The sequence below is a fragment of the Rhinatrema bivittatum genome, chromosome 8 (genome assembly GCF_901001135.1).
Source record: "Rhinatrema bivittatum chromosome 8, aRhiBiv1.1, whole genome shotgun sequence".
Lineage (NCBI taxonomy): Eukaryota > Metazoa > Chordata > Amphibia > Gymnophiona > Rhinatrematidae > Rhinatrema > Rhinatrema bivittatum.
Window position 1 is genome coordinate 226,132,735 of NC_042622.1, and position 18,057 is coordinate 226,150,791.

The following is an 18,057-nucleotide window of genomic DNA, read 5'->3' on the forward strand; positions in this document are numbered from 1 at the left end:
GAACTCAGCTCTGCTTCCCACAGGTAAACCACTCTCTTCCAGAAACAGCCAGTGAGGTGGAGAGAGAGAGAGGGCCAGCCTGCGTGGGCTGCTGACTCCTACAGGAGAGGACAGAGATGGTCGGCCAGTGTGAGCTGCCTTCATTACAGACTCTGCCCACAGTCGCGGGTGCTGGAGGCAGTGATTGCTGGGGGAATGCGGGCAGCTTTCTGGAGGGAGTAGCTGCTAGGCTGGGTTCCATTTGATGCGGAACTCGTACCGCTTCAGCCCTGAACAGCAATAACTGGTGGGGACAACAGGATGGCCCAGGCCATGGAGGTAGGAGTCAGGCCTCTGGTGTCAATTTCCATGTCATGACAACGCTCTAGTGTCGATTTCTCAATAGGATTCCGGATCAGGCCCATGCGTTTGAACTCGGAATGGCTTATCTGGCATGGAAGGTTCAGCCAGGCTAGTCCACTACTTGACTATGCATCATTCCATGGTTTTCATGTATAAACATAGTGCAATTAATATTATGAATGATAGTGACATCATAAATCACTTGTAAAAGCAAAATAAAAGAGGGAATTCAGACTTACCAGCATAGAGATGGCTTCATAGATGTCATGTCTCACTTTGCCATTGGGGATGTGTGTCTCAAATCCTGTGAAAGAAAGTCACCCGCAGAGCTTGAGGCCCAGCCACACTATGACATCAGGATGACATAATTTGGGGCAACCACACAGAGGCCTCTCAGCTTACTGTCCTTATGATGTCATAAGCTGCAGCAAACTAGCAGGGCCTAAAGCAGCACATACTGCATGAAAGGAGAGGTTGGCAACCTTGAATGGGCAGCAAGGTGACTGGCACCATCTTTCCTGCATGGAGAACCAAAGCCAATTTAGCTTCCTTGCTGGCTATGAAAGAAAATTGAGCTGGGAGCCACAGTAGGACCTGAAATGACCAAGTTTGGCTAAGAGGAATCAAGTCACTGCATGTTTCTGGAATACTGATCTCAGGACCTCATTTTGTGTGTGTGGGGGTGGGGGTAGTGGATTTTAGGTCAATCTTCCAGGACTGCCAAATTTCTGAATGTCAACAACCGTGACACGCCAATCATGAAGGCTGCCCAGTATGCAGTGAACTGGTGCAAAGACAGAAAGGCCTTAGTAAATAACACCTTGAGTCACGTGCAGTGCAGAACACTAGGATGAGCCTTAGAGGAGGGAGAATTGGCCAGAGAAGGTTGCTGTAGGATTGTGGAGTTGTCCCAGTGCCTGGTCCTGTAAGCTGCGCCGTATAAGTCTCCCTCAATTTGGAGTAAGCCACAGATTTTCTGCTTGATTCTCACACGTGTTTCTCAGAATTAGCAAGAATAATATTTGGAAGATGTAGCTTAAACAGGCCAGTGCATGTCTGGGATAAATCCTTGGTTGGAGGCATACCATCCCTCTTGGTGAGGGAAAATGTGATAAACAGATAGCAACAGGGCAGTCCTCACCCTTAGGAGTCACTCATTGGGGAAATTTTTTTTTTTTTTTTTAATAGTTTCAGTTTTAGATAAGAAAGCAACCGTGCTTTCTACGGTGCGAGAAGCCATTTTCTAAGACAATACTGTTTTAAAGTAGAAGAAAAACTGCTCATTGCCAGACTATGCACCTCAGGACTGGCTGCATACATAATTAGGAAGTACTATAGCAGACTATATCCTGCCAAGAGGATATTAATCCTAATTTGCAGCCAGTAGAGGCAGTGAAAGGACTGAGTTGCTGTTGCTCGGTGATACAAATCTCCCACGCTCTGTTTACTTATTGAATTGGAACTACTTTCACGATGAGCTGACCCAATTTTTAACCCAACCCAATCTACACGTGGTAGAAGTAGAGCAGGCAAGGTCCAAACTGGAAGGCAGCTCCACCTGAGAAGCAAAGCCCAATGGAAAAGTATGTGAGGTCGTTGGAGATCCATCCATAGCACGCACTGTTCAGGCATCACAAGGAGTCCTCTAACTCCCTCTCCAAGTTCAGGGAGGGTAGGCCCGGCTTAAGGCTGGGAGTCAGAAGGGCCAGAGCAAGCCCGGCTGATGCCCAGAAGATGATCCAGGTTTTAAGGTGGCCTGGAGAACCCTTATCAGCCAGCAACTTTTAGGTTCGGTATATTGAACATCAGCAACTCTCATCCCAAGGTTCAAGAATCTTGACCCCCGCCAAGCAAGCTGTCAGCTGTTCTAAGAAGTTTTGTTTTGGGTTTTTTTTTTTTGCATCCAAGAAAATTGGTAAAACAATTATTTGAAGCCAAAAACATGGAGGGTCTGCAGGCTGCAACACCTTATTGGACCAAGAGGTAACCCTGACCTTTGGAGACCAAAGACGCATTTCTCCAGCACTTGAGAGAACTCCCCAACAGCTTTTCCCTTATCAAACAGAAGCAAGAGGATCTAAGTGTCATGCTTTGCAAATCTAAAAGAGAAAAAGCTAACATTTAAAAGCAAACTGAAGTCAAGGGGGCTGATCGGGAAACCTGAGCAACATTTCACCCTTTCAGGCTAATTTCTCCCTCCCCCCCAGCCTTAAGGCTCCTTTCATGTGAAGGTCACCCACCTTCTATAAAAGAGGTGTAGTTGGGATTCCACAGGTTTTCAAATTATTATGCTGTTTTAGGAAAAATAAAAATGGACAGGTGCAGTTTTTGCACACACCCCTTCCCAATGTAGAGAATTCACCTGGAGCCTAAGAAATGGGCAGTACGAACTGCTAGAGATTCACTTTTTTTTTTTTTTTTTTTTTAAATGGAACAGTTTCAAGAGTTTATATTTTTAGGGTGGGGCACCCCATTCCAGTCTTTTGTCTCAATAAGCTGAAATTTGTAAGACTCTGGTTTACTATGAAATAAGTAACGCACAGAAAATCCAGTTTACATCAGTCAGTACTAAAGCAATGACATTCATTGCAATTCTTTCTTCACTGATCTCCCGGTGAGACATTTGTAGAGAGAGTTGGCTTCACTCTTAATTTAGGAAGCACAACTTTAAGCTCCCTGCATTACTTACATATAGTTCAAGCCCAATTTAAAATTATTTTATCTGACCTTCAAAAGAGTAAATAGTGTTGGTTCCAAATACCTTATAGAGACTACAGAATTACGGACCCGTGCAGACTTTGAGGTGAAGTAGCAAGTTCCTTTTTTAAAAAGGGTGAAAGTGAAGACAAGATAGGAGTCCTTTATATCTGCAGTCTAGAATTCAGCACCAGCACAAGCTATTATACAAGCTGTGCAATTCCACACGGTGCTGGCCTGGGGGCCTCTGGTAGCCAACAGCAAGACGCTGCACAGCTACCCAGTAGCCCCTAACGCACTGGGCAGCCAAGATGAAGAGGGCCTGGAGCTACTCCTGGACCCCAACTGAAGCAGACTAGAAGGGGGCAGGTGTATGTGAACATGCATGTGGGTTAATGTGTGAATGAGAAACGACGAAAGTCTGTGCACACCTCACTAATCCATGACAATGGCAGGGTGACTGGAACTCTAAAGGGCCTGGGCCTGGAGAGCAGGAGATTTTTTTTTTATCCTTCTTAGTTTTAATTATTGGTTGTCATTTAATGCATCTCTGGCTTTGAAATGATTTGTTTAGTAATTTCTCATTTTATTTCCCAATTAAGAACATAAGAACATGCCATACTGGGTCAGAGCAAGGGTCCATCAAGCCCAGCATCCTGTTTCCAACAGAGGCCAAACCAGGCTACAAGAACCTGGCAAGTACCCAAACACCAAGAAGATCCCATGCTACTGATGCTAGCTAGTAACAGCAGTGGCTATTTTCTAAGTCAAATTGATTAATAGCGGGTAATGGACTTCTCCTCCAAGAACTTATCCAATCATTTTTTAAACCCAGCTACACTAACTGCACTAACCACATCCTCTGGCAACAAATTCCAGAGTTTAATTGTGCATTGAGTGAAAAAGAACTTTCTCTGATTAGTCTTAAATGTGCCACTTGCTAACTTCATGGAGTGCCCCCTAGTCCTTCTATTATCCGAAAGAGTAAATAACCGATTCACATTTACCCATTCTAGACCTCTCATGATTTTAAACACCTCTATCATATCCCCCCTCCAGTGTCTCTTCTCCAAGCTGAAAAGTCCTAACCTCTTTAGTCTTTCCTCATAGGGGAGCTGTTCCATCCCCTTTATCATTTTGGTCGCCCTTCTCTGTACCTTCTCCATTGCGACTATATCTTTTTTGAGATGCGGTGACCAGAATTGTATACAGTATTCAAGGTGGGGAGACAATAAGTAAATCTGCAGCTCTAACACTAAACTTTCAAAAGGGAAACTTTGATAAAATGAGGAAAATAGTTAGAAAAAAACTGAAAGGTGCAGCTGCAAAGGTTAAAAGTGTTCAACAGGCTTGGACATTGTTTAAAAATACAATCGTAGAGGCACAGTCCATATGTATTCCACACGTAAAGAACGGTGGAAAGAAGGCAAAACGATTACCGTCATGGTTAAAAGGTGAGGTGAAAGGCTATTTTAGCCCAAAAAACATCCTTCAAAAAACTGGAAGAAGGATCCATCTGAAGAAAATAGAATAAAACATAAGCATTGTCAAGTTACGTGTAAAACATTGATAAGGCAGGCGAAGAGAGAATTTGAAATTAAGTTGGCCATAGAGGCAAAAACTCATAATAAAAACTTTTAAAAATATGTCCGAAGCAAGAAATCTGTGAGGGAGTCGGTTGGACCATTAGATGACAAAGGGGTTCTTAGGGAAGATAAGGTCATTGCAGAAAGCCTAAATGAATTCTTTGCTTCCGTGTTTACTAATGAGGATGTTGGGGAGATACCAGTTCCGGAGATGGTTTTCAGGGGTGAAGAGTCAGACGAACTGAGCGAAATCACTGTGAACCTGGAAGATGTAGTAGGCCAGATTGACAAACTAAAGAGTAATAAATCACCTGGACCGGATGGTATGCATCCTAGGGTACTGAAGGAATTAAAAAATGAAATTTCTGATCTATTAGTTACAATTTGTAACCTTTCATTAAAATCATCCATTGTACCTGAAGACTGGAGGGTGGCCAATGTAACCCCAATATTTAAAAAAGGATCCAAGGGCGATCCAGGAAACTACAGAGCAGTTAGCCTCACTTCAGTGCTGGGAAAAATAGTGGAAACTATTCTCAAGATCAAAATCATAGAGCATATAGAAAGACATGGTTTAATGGAACACAGTCAACATGGATTTACCCAAGGGAAGTCTTGCCTAACAAATCTGCTTCATTTTTTTGGAAAGGGTTAATAAACATGTGGATAAAGGTGAACCAGTAGATGTAGTGTATTTGGATTTTCAGAAGGCGTTTGACAAAGTCCCTCACGAGAGGCTTCTACGAAAAATAAAAAGTCATGGGATAGGAGGCGATGTCCTTTCGTGGATTACAAACTGGTTATAAGGCAGGAAACAGAGAGTAGGATTAAATGGACAATTTTCTCAGTGGAAAAGGGTAAACAGTGGAATGCCTCAGGGATCTGTACTTGGACTGGTGCTTTTCAATATATATATAAATGATTTGGAAAGGAATACGACGAGTGAGGTTATTAAATTTGCAGATGATACAAAATTATTCATAGTAGTTAAATCACAAGCAGACTGTGATACATTACAGGAGGACCTTGCAAGACTGGATGATTGGGCATCCAAATAGCAGATGAAATTTTATGTGGACAAGTGCAAGATGTTGCATATAGGGAAAAATAACCCTTGCTGTAGTTACATGATGTTAGGTTCCATATTAGGAAAAAGATCTAGGCATCAAGGTGGATAATACTTTAAAATCGTCGACTCAGTGTGCTGCAACAGTCAAAAAATCAAACAAAGTTAGGAATTATTAGGAAGGGAATGGTTAATAAAACGGAAAATGTAATAACTATAATCGCTCCAAGGTGAGACCGCACCTTGAATACTGTGTACAATTCTGGTCACCGCATCTCAAAAAAGATATAGTTGCAATGGAGAAGGTACAGAGAAGGGCAACCAAAATGATAAAGGGGATGGAACAGCTCCCCATGAGGAAAGGCTGAAGAGGTTAAGGTTGTTCAGCTTGGAGAAGAGACGGCTGAGGAGGGATATGATACATGTCTTTAAGATCATGAAAGGTCTTGAACGAGTAGATGTAACTCGGTTATTTACACTTTCAAATAATAGAAGGACTAGGGGGCATTCCTTGACGTTAGCAAGTAGCACATTTAAGACTAATCAGAGAAAATTCTTTTTCACTCAACGCACAATAAAGTTCTGGAATTTGTTGCCAGAGGATGTGGTTAGTGCAGTTAATGTAGCTGGGTTCAAAAAAGGTTTGGATAAGCTTTTGGAGGAGAAGTCCATTAATGGCTATTAACCAAGTTTACTTAGGGAATAGCCACTGCTATTAATTGCATCAGTAGCATGGGATCTTCTTAGTGTTTGGGTAATTGCCAGGCTCTTGTGGCCTGGGGTTTGGTCTCTGTTGGAAACAGGATGCTGGGCTTGATGGACCCTTGGTCTGACCCAGCATGGCAATTTCTTAGGTTCTTATGTTCTTAAGGTGCAGTCTCACCATGGCGCAATACAGAGGCATTATGACATTTTCCGTTTTATTCACCATTCCCTTTCTAATAATTCCCAACATTCTGTTTGCTTTTTTGACTGCTGCAGCATACTGAACCGATTTCAATGTGTTATCCATTATGATGCCTAGATCTCTTGCTTGGGTGGTAGTTCTTAATATGGAACCTAACATTGTGTAACTATGGCAAGGGTTATTTTTCCCTATATGCATCACCTTGCACTTATCCACATTAAATTTCATCTGCTATTCGGATGCCCAATTTTCCAGTCTCACAAGGTCTTCCTGCAAATTATCACAATCCACTTGTGATTTAACTTCTCTGAATAATTTTTATATCATCTGCAAATCTGATTACCTCACTCATCGTATTCCTTTCCAGATCATTTATAAATATATTGAAAAGCATGGGTCCCAGTACAGATCCCTGAGGCACTCCACTGTCCACTCCCTTCCACTGAGAAAATTGTCCATTTAATCCTACTCTCCGTTGCCTGTCTTTTAGCCAGTTTGTAATCCACGAAAGGACATCGCCTCCTATCCCATTACTTTTTACTTTTCCTAGAAGCCTCACATGAGGAACTTTGTCAAACGCCTTCTGAAAATCCAAATATACTACATCTACCGGTTCACCTTTATCCACATGTTTATTAACTCCTTCAAAAAAGTGAAGCAGATTTGTGAGGCAAGACTTGCCTTGGGTGAAGCCATGCTGACTTTGTTCCATTAAACCATGTCTTTCTATATGTTCTGTGATTTTGATGTTTAGAGCAATTTCCACTATTTTTCCTGGCACTGAAGTCAGGCTAACTGCTCTGTAGTTTCCTGGATCGCCCTTGGAGCCCTTTTTAAATATTGGGGTTACATTAGCTATCCTCCAGTCTTCAGGTACTTCCCTGTTAATTTCCTTTTCTTTAGACCAGACAGATGAATTCAGAACTTGTAGCAGCAGATGGAGACGGAGCAGAGCTGACAGCACAGTGCTTTAAAGAGTGCTTCTTTAAACTCAAATCACTAAAAAAAACTCAGACCCCTCCTCCACCTTAGTGACCTCCATACTGTCCTGCAAGCCACGGTCATGTCCAAAATAGACTACTGAAACTCCCTCCTTCTTGGTCTACCTAAAGCCACAATTAAACCCCTACAACTCCTACAAAACGCAGCTGCGAGAATTCTCACAAATTCTTGCAAATGTGACCAGATCACCCCTATACTCAAAGACCTGCACTGGCTCCCCATTCAACAGCGTATAACTTACAAGACTCTCACTATAATGCACAAATCTCTCCACAACGAAAACATGCACTGGATGAAAGATACTATCCGCCTCCAGACCTACTAGATCCTCTCACAAAGCTACCCTCCACACCCCCCCCCCCCCCCGAAACATAATCTACAAAAGAGCGGGCTTTGTCAATCGCCGGCCTCTATGCCTGGAACACCATGCCACCTGAACTCAGACTAGAGCAGTGTGCACATAAATTTAAACCAAAACTCAAAACATGGCTCTTTAAACAAGCCTACCCTTAAATCCTCTTCTCGATATCCGCTCACTCGAAATCCTTCTTTCGACCTTTCCTTATTCCTCTAGAGTGCCCTGTAGCCCTCTCCCCCCTCCTCTTCCTCCTTTCAACCATGATAGGTTCTCCTGTATGTACAACTTTGTCTATACCTCCAGTGCTGCCTCCCAGCATCCAATTTCTGGGAAATTTTATAGCTCTGTTAACCTGTCTACACTTTGTACGAGACATTGGATATTTGCACGCCCATATCACATCTTAACGTTGGGACTCATATTATGTACATAAGTTTGCTATTCCGATTTCAAGCCTTAAGCTATCGCTCCCACGTGCAACTGACTCTGCACTTCCCAGTTATCTGTTAACCTGTTTTTTGTAACTGCTCTCTTCCTGCTTTGTTTTTACCCCCGTTACATGTAAACCGGCATATCTCTGATGATGGTCGGTCAAGAAAAACCACAAATAAATACATAATATATATCCCTGCTGTGACATGAGCCTGCCAGTATTCTCTTCAAAAGCCAACGGTGGACAGACTAGCACAAACTTGATTAACAACAGATAACCATTTCAATACTCAGCCAACAGGAAACACAGAGCTCAGATAAAGAATGTATCAACACTAAACTAGGGACTGGGCTAACACCAGTAAGCCCTGGAAAATGTAGCCACGCAAGAGGACCATAGCACAAGCATTCGGCAGCCAAGGGCGGGAAGCTGAATTCATCTGTCTGGTCTAAAGAAATGGAAATTATCAGGGAAGTAGAAATTTCTCATTTCTTAGCGTCCAGTAGATGAATTCAGAACCAGTGGGATGTACCCAAGCTACTCCCAACTAAGGGGGGAGGCTGCTCATGGTCCTGTCAAAACTGCACTTGCAAAGGCTGCGTCCTCCCAGGCCTGCACATGCAGACGATAATCCCTGGAAAAGGTGTGTAAGGAGGACCACGTCACGGCAAATGTTGACGGGAGACAACAAACTAATTTCCACCCATGACAGTGCCTGAGCCCCAGTGGAATGAGCCCTAACCTGAGTTTGCAACGGCTTGTCAGCATCCACATAGACTAATCCAGCAAGCTATTGTAGCCTGCGAAGTCGACTCACCCTGTTTACGTGCACGGTGGGAGGACAAACAGGCACTATGTCTTCTAGAAAGGTTTAGAAACCTCCAGATACCTCACACCAAACAAATCGCCACATGAAACACCATTTTCATGGTCAGTAACATCAAGGAGAAGTTACACATCAGTAAAAACATAGGGGCCACTAAGAAATCCAAAACCAGATTAAGACTCCACAAGGGTACTGGTAATAGCAAGGGAGGATGAAGATGTTTCACTCCTTTCAAAAAACAGGCCACATCTGGATGAGCCAATAAGGATTCACCATTCATCTGACCCCTGAAACAGGCAAAAGCCACTACCTGCTCCTTTAAGGAATTAAGGGCCAACCCTTTATTCAATCCATCCTGCAAAAATTCCAAAATGAGCGGGATCTTACCCAATCGAGGAAGAACACCTCGATCTTCACACCAAGCCTCAAACACTTGCCAAACCCACACATAAGCTAAGGAAGTTGAGAACTTTCTCGCTTGTAGCAAGGTGGCAATCACCGCAGTACAATATCCACACTTCAGCAAATGATCCCTCTCGGCCATGCCGTAAGACAAAATTGAGTCAGATCTTCATGAAAAACAGGCTTCTGCTGCAAAAGATTCCTGTGCGCCGGAAACTGGAGGGGGGAGTCTACCAGGAGCCTTCGCAGATCCACATACCATGGTCTCCTGGGTCAATCTGCTGCCACCAGAAGCACCATCCCTCTGCACCTCTCAACCCTCCAAACCACTCTGCCCAATATGTCCCAATATGAGGAAAGGCATACAGCAGTTTGTTCTCTGGCCATTCCTGCAGAAGAGCATAGATACCCAATTACTTCGGATCTCACTTAAGAACCTTCACAGTGCAAGGAGTCGCCAGCAGGTCTAGAAATGGAAGGCTTCATCTAGCCATACCCATTCTCCTAGGTCCAGACTCTCCCTACTGAGAAAGTCTGCTCTTACATTGCAGGAAAAGACAATGTGCAAGGCTGAGATGCCCTGAAGATGCATACCTGCCCATTCCATAAGTTGGGCTATTTCCTGCGACCCTTGCTGGTTCTTGGTTCCTCCCTGCTAACTGACGTAGGCCACTGCCATAGCATTGTCCGACATTATCTGGACTGCTTGACTTTGGAACCTGTCACCGAACTACAAGCATGCCAAGCGGACTGCCCAGGCTTTCAGCCAAGTGATGTTCCAGAGAGACTCTTCTACACTCTAGTGCCTTTGTACTGTCAGTTTCTGGCAGTGAACTCCCCAACCCTGGAAGCTTGCATCTGTTGCAAGTACTAGCCAGTCTGGAGATTTTAGGAACCCCCCTTTCTTAGATGATCCGCTTGTAACCACCACTGTAGTTGAGAACAGACCGTCATTGGCAGGTGGAGCCGAATTGAATAGTCCCAAGACTGAAGGCTCCAACGAGACAGCAGAGAGCGCTGAAGAGGATGCATATGTGCCCTTGCCCATGGCACCACTTCCAGAATCGCCGCCCTCAATCTGAGCAACTATAGATACGACTACACTGTCAGGCGTATTGTGTTCATCAATAGACGCACCTGCACCATCAATTTCTGAATACGAGCTTCTGGCAGGAAAACCCTGCCCTGCTTTGTGTCGAACTGAACATCAAGATACTCTAGTGACTGAGATGGCTGAAGACTGCTCTTGGCCAGGTTCACCACCTACCTGAGCTCCTACAAGAGGGAGATCACCTTGCAGGTCACCAGGCAACTCTCTTCCAGAGACTTGGCCTGAATCAGCCAAGTACAGGTGTACCAGGATACCATGCTTTCTCAACTCTGCTGCTGCCACCACCATAACCATGGAAAAAACATTCTGGGTGGAGTGGCTAGACCAAAAGGCAGCACCTGAAACTGATAATGGTGTCCCAAAACTGCAAAGTGCAGAAAATGTTTGTGCTCTAGTTGGATGGGAATGTACAGGTTCGCTTTGGTCAGATCCAAGGAGGTTAGAAATTCCCAACTGCACAGCCATTATCACTAAGCGCAAGGTTAACATGCGAAAATGAGCCACCCGCTAATGATGGTTGACCCCTTTCAGGGCCAGGAATGGGACGAAAAGGAGCCCTCCTTCTTGGGCACAATGAAATAAATGGAATATTGGCCCGTATTTTCTTGAGACATGGGTACTGGAACCACAGCTCTCAGACTAAGGAGCCTTGACAATGTACACTGCACCACCTGCCTCTTCTGTGGGGAGTGGCAAGGAGACACCATGAACATATCCTGAGGAACACTGCGAAACTCCAGCGCATATCCTTCTTGTATCACCTCTATGACGAGTGGTCTGATGTGATTTCGACCTGCCTCTGATAAAAGAAAGAGAGGTGACCCCCCCATATTCTGAACCCGGGGGTGGTTTGGCACACCTTCATTGGGAGGCTCGGGAAGATCCACCTAGACTATCTGGGACAAAAGGACTGAGACCTACTAAAAGGCCGAGTCCATCTGTCTGTCAGTACGCTTAACAGGTGACTGAAAGGTGTGCATCCAGCTGTATTTGCGCTGTGAAAATATGCGTCCAAAAACTTAGTCATCCTTGTGTTTTAAGCACACAACTCTGTGCGTGATGAGCACCCAGAAACCGAGCGCCCTAGCCCAGATCATGTGTACAAGCAAGCACGTGACAAAATCAGACGCTGCTACCAACTGGATGCTCAAGAAGGCGTCCAACTAAACATCCAAAAACTGGGCACACAATTTGGACGCACAGCTGGACACACTCAAATGAACCGACGGTCCTGAAGAGAGCAGCCTAACATGCAGGAAAAAGCATGCATGAAAGCATGTGCCGCCACTGCAGCCTATCATGCGGCACAAAAAAAGCCTAACAGAGGGGCCTAGCCCAAAAGGACTGCTCAACCCTCTAGGCTGCCCACATCCCTTGATTTCTCACGGGGCGGGAACAAATGTCAGATTGGCATGCCAAGCACAGAGACTGGAGGAAGGAGGAGGCTCTACATAAAACCCTCCTCAGTATTTTTATTTTTTTTAAATTTAGCTTTACTTGAGCTCAGCTTGTCCCAGCTGAGTACAGAGTTGGTCTCCGGCTGCAGGGGGAGAGGGCATATACCAGTGGTCCCCAAACCTGTCCTGGAGGGCCACCAGCCAGTCGGGTTTTTGGGATATCCTCAATGAATATGAGAGAAAATTTGCATGCACTGCCTCCATAACATGCAAATTTTCTCTCATGCATATTCATTGTGGATATCCCAAAAACCAGACTGGCTGGTGGCCCTCCAGGACAGGTTTGGGGACCACTGGCATATACTGTCACTGCCATGCTCCTGCACCTGCTGCCTTTCAGTGTTTCAACAGTAAGTCCATTCTGGCTGGAAAACCAGCTACCAGACCAAGGCATTCAGCTGAGGACCACAGAAATCACCTCAGGAATTCTCAACTGGGGGAGGGACCATTTCGTATTGGCACAGGAGAGCAGGACAAATTACATTTCCTTCCTTTTCTCCTTCTAAAACTTAAAGCAATCCCCCATAGGAAGATGCATGTCCTCCATCAGCTGGAGACAGAGAATAGTGGCAGGCTGATGTCACTGTAGGAGTTATATACTGTGAAGTCAGCTTTGCTCAGTCTCCATCTGCTGGTAGATGTGCATAAACCACTCATTCTGAATTTATCTGTCTGGACGCTAAGAAACTGAATTTTTAATTATTGGATGTTCTGTCAGCTGTGTTGAAATAATTCTTTTTATTAGTATAGTTTTATTATGATTAACTACTAGTATGATTTTATTTGATTTTGTTTGCTGCTTCACCAGGAATGGTGATGTTAGACGCATCTAGGATTCAGAGCGGGAAAATTAAAAAAAAAAAAAAAAAAAAAAAAAAGGTGTGCTAAACCAGCTCTGTTCCCAGGTGTCTATGCGTCTTATGGAGCAAATCAGGGGAGGGCAAAAAATGTTTTTTTTGTCCCCCATTCCCCATCCCTTTAAATTTAATTTACAACCCCCCACCCTCCTGACCCCCCAAGACTTGCCAAAAGTCCCTGGTGGTCCAGTGGGGGTCCGGGAGCGATCGCCTGCACTCGAGCAGTATTCAAAATGGCGCCGATAGCCTTTGCCCTTACTATGTCACAGGGGCTACCGGTGCCATTGGTTAGCCCCTGTCACCCAGCGCCATCTTGTGCTCCTACCATGTGACAGGGGCCAACCAATGGCACCGGTAGCCCCTGTGACATAGTAAGGGCAAAGGCTATCGGTGCCATTTTGAATACTGGCAGCCGATGGCTGAGTGTACGAGATTGCTCCAGGACCCCTGCTGGACCACCAGGGACTTTTGGCAAGTCTTGGGGGGGGTTTGTAGTTTTGTTTTTTTTTTTAAATATTCGCTCCATAAGACGCACAGGCATTTCCCCCCCACTTTTGGGGAAAAAAAAGTGCATCTTATGGAGCAAAAAATACAGTATTTTGCTAATGTATAGTTTTTGTATAGGTATCAATAATAATCTAGCTTGTTCTTTTTTCCTCATGGGACAATTTTTGAGATTGAAGCGTATTTGGTTCTACCTCTTCCGATTTTGTACAGCAGTCTGAATGTTTATTCAGACGGTTTTTGCATTGTGGATATCCACATAAAATTATAAAATGAGCTTCTAAAAGGGCCATGCATGCTGAAAGACAGTGGCTCCTTCTGGATAAGACAGATGATACATTTTGGTATTAAAATACACGGTGAGAGCGTCAGCTGTGGCTTCACTCATTGGCCATTCCTGCAGTTATGTGCCACATTTTTTAACAAACCTCTAATAACTTATGAACGCGGGAAGAATGTATGTGACTCTGTAGTGCACTCATAGTTACCTGACATAAGTGGATATTGATGAAACATCTGCACACATAGGTCATTGGAGCTGTGATGGGTGTTCTAGTTGTGGTCAATCTATCATTGGATCTACATGGTGTGATCATACCACAGGAAAATGTACAGGTTGCAGGGCTATACTAATTGTATGACCTCTAATGTGATAAATTTCATTGTTTGCCCTTGTAGCAAGAAATACTTTGGCAGACCCTCTTGCCGTGTGAAAACTCATCATTGAACATCATAGTTGTGTATCGACTAACAAATTACAAGGCCCCTTGGTGTAACATTTGTGTTGACTTTGCTCATTCATCCACTGATCTTAACTGGTGTGCACCAAGCTGGGGTGGGGGAGGGAGGTGATCTTGCATATCAGTTGAATTATAGAGAACAATTCTGCATTTTTCATCTCAATACAGTCCAGCCTGATGGTTTGAACAACGAAATTGACTGGTAGTCACTACTATGTGATCCCGTTGTCATGTTTGGTTGTGCCTCCATTTAACTTTATGTCATTTGATTGACAGCTTTGAGAACCAATATAATGACCAGTTCTAAGTAGGAAACTAGTGTGACATTACTTACAGTCTACACATCGCTATGGATAAGTTTTCTGATACTTGAATACCTTATTTACTGACTTTTAAATGTTGGACTCATGCATAGCCTTTTGTTTTTTTAGACCTAATTCATAATAGCATGCTAATGAAGAACTGGTGTTCGAAACAGGGTCACGTGTTGGGCTGAGAAGATAAAGGTGTTTGTCGAAGCGTTATATGATGGAGGCTATTTGGCATTTTTTTGCCATATGTAATATGACAAGAATTTGTTTGAATTTTTATTAAATGATTACAGATGATTAAAAATATATATTTTATTTGCAACAAAAAATACAAAAAAAAGTATCACTTTGGGAGACCAATATAGACCTCTGATTATATAATTGGCAGAAGACTAATAAAGTAAATATAATGGTCTAACTTATGGACCTTTTATTTATTGATGAGGTGATTTACTTTGAACTGGTAATTGTGGAAGCCACTCACGAGCCTTATTTGGGAAAATATATTTTGAATATTAAAATGAAAGGGCAACATGACTTTGGGCAAAAAGGAAGGCACCACCTGAAATGAGACTGCCTCGCTTGAAATCCACAAAAAAAGGATCCCTGCAGGTTAAGGGCTGTAGCTCCGAAGTTTGCCTAGCCGCACAAATCACCACCAGTAACACAGGTTTCAGGGTAAGGTCCTTCAAAGATGCTGCTCTTAATGGTTCAAAAGGAGGCCCACCCACTACTCGAAGAACTAGATTAAGATTCCAAGATGGACAAATTCTATGAACCAGAGGACACAAATGCTTTGCTCGTTTAAGAAAATTTACTATATCCGAGTAAGTCGCTAGCGACCATCCTGAAACCTCCCTCTGAAACAGCGCAAGGTTGCTACCTGGACTTGCAGAGAATTGTAGGCTAAAGCATTTCACAAGCCATCTTGATAAAAAAGGCCAAGACCTGGGCAATGTCCACCTGCCAAGGACCAGTGCCCTGAACCCCACATCAGGACTCAAACACACTCCAGACTCTGATATACGCTAAAGAAGAAGCCCTTCTAGCTTGAAGTAGAGTAGTCATCACAGACTCTGAATATCCCTTCAAGCGGAAGCATTGCCTCTCAAAAGCCAGGCTGCTAGACAGAAGCAATCTGCCTACTCCCAAAAGATAGGCCCTTGGCACAGCAATCCCCACAGGTGGCTTAACCAGATGGGGCCCATCTCTCACCAGCTGGACTAGATCTACAAACCACGGATGGCATAGCCAATCTAGCACCACCAGGATCACTCTTCCTGGATGTTGCCTGATGCACCACAACACTCAACCTATGAGTGACCACGGGGACAATATATACAGAAGTCTCACTGGCTACGGCTGAACCAGAGCATCGATTCCTTAGGAGACTAATTCCCTCCAGCAACTGAAAAACCTGATTGGCTTGGCATTCTGCATTGCCATGAGATTGAACTGGGGCTCACCCCACCGGTGCCGAATGAGGGCAAAAGCCTCCACTGACAGCTCCCATTCTCCCAGGTCCAGCTGTGGCCTACTGCGATAATCCACCTGTATACTATCCATACAAATTGGGACATGAGAGCCACGACAAGAGACTGGATCTGGATTCCTCTTGGAGCAGCAACAGTAGCTAAAACTCCTCAGACAATTGATTCAGACGGGCAGGAGCACATTCTGAAGAGGATGCATGTGAGCAAAGGCCCATGGCATCAATTCCAGGTCAGAGGCCACGGAACCTAGCATTTATAAATAATCCCAGACTTTGGGAACTGACAGATCCAGCAACCGAACCACTTGCAACTGCAACTACCACCCTCTCTGGGGTAAGAAATACCTTACCTACCTGGGTGTCAAATCATGCTCAGATATTCTAGCGCCTGATTCAGCTCCAGGTGACTCTTCACCAGGTTTATCACCCAGCCCAGGGATCTCTGATGTTTTGTAACCCATCGAATGGTACAGTGACATTCCATCACTGACTTCACCCAAATGAGCCAATCATCCAGGTACAGCTGCACCAGTATCCCTTCCCTTCTGAGGGCCACCGTCACCACCACCACCTTCAAGGTGCAGTTGCTAGCCCAAAGGGAATCTCTCAAAACTGAAAATATTCTCCGAGCACCATGAAGCGTAGAAACCTTTGATGGTCTGCTTGGAGGGGAATGTGCAGATATGCCTCCTTTAGATCAAGGGACGCAAGAAGCTCCCCCTCATGCACTGCTGCAGTCACCATCTGCAACATCTCCATCTGAAAGTGCGGTACCAGCAAGGCCGTGTTGACCTTTTGCAGATCGAGAATGGGCCAAAAGGAACCCTCCTTCTTGGGAACCATTATCTTCCTTGACCTTGTTCTCCCCGTGGAACCAAGATGATGGCTTCCAAATGCTGCAACCTTAGTAGGGTGTCCTGCACCACCACCCACTTGACAGGTGAAGTGCAACAGGATACCCCAAAGTTTCCTTGATGGGGTGCAAAAATTCTAAGGCATAGCTGTCCCTTAGCGCTTCCAGAATTCACCGATCAGAAGTAATTCTGGTCCACTTCTAGTAAAACTGGGACAACCTTCTTCCGACAGCTTCCACCGAGGAGTGGACCAGCCCACCTTCATTGGGTGGATTTTGCACCTCCTGAACCCTGTCCGGAGCTATCTCTGGCTGGTCTACAAGGCCCTCAAAAGGACTGCTGCTTTCCTGAACCTTGATTCTGCATGGGTCCGAAAGAATGCCTGTTGGAACGAAATCTCATCTCTCGAAAGCGAGTGTGCGGTGGAAATGTCTTCTTGCTCATGTTACCTTTGGGCAATTTGTTCCTTTTAGATTCTGTCAAATGCTTCATCAGCTTCACCAGATCCTGCCCAAACAACAACTTTCCCTTTGAAGGGTTGATTGCAAAGTTGCGCTTTTGACCACACATCCGACTAATTACATAGCCACAGGAGTCTTTGAGTGGTTACCACGGACACCATATTCCTGGCAGACGTCTGCACCATATCCATACAGGGCACCTGCCTCATATGCCATCCCCGCCTCCAACTGAGCCTCTGGCTGGAATCAGCAGAGGTCCTAGATGTTTTTTCCTGTGTCTTCTGCACCCAGCACAAACAAGCTCTCTGCATTAGACTAGCACAGATTGCAGCTTTAATGTTCAGAGCTGAAATCTCAGTCTCTTTAGCAATATCTCTAGCTTCCGGTCCTGGACATCTTTTAGAGCTGCTGACCCTGCCACGGGAATGGTCGTCTTCTTGGTCACAGTCGACACATCAACCTTTGGAAGCTTCCAAACCTCTAAAGTATCCTCTGGCAAGGGATACAAACTGGCCATAGTCCTGGCCACTTTCAGTCCTGCCTCAGGAAAATCCCATTCCTGGTCAATCAGCTTCTTCAACGGGAAAGCCTTTTGCGGTCCATGTAGCCCATACAATACCAGTGTTCACACCCCCTTTGTCTGAATCCTCC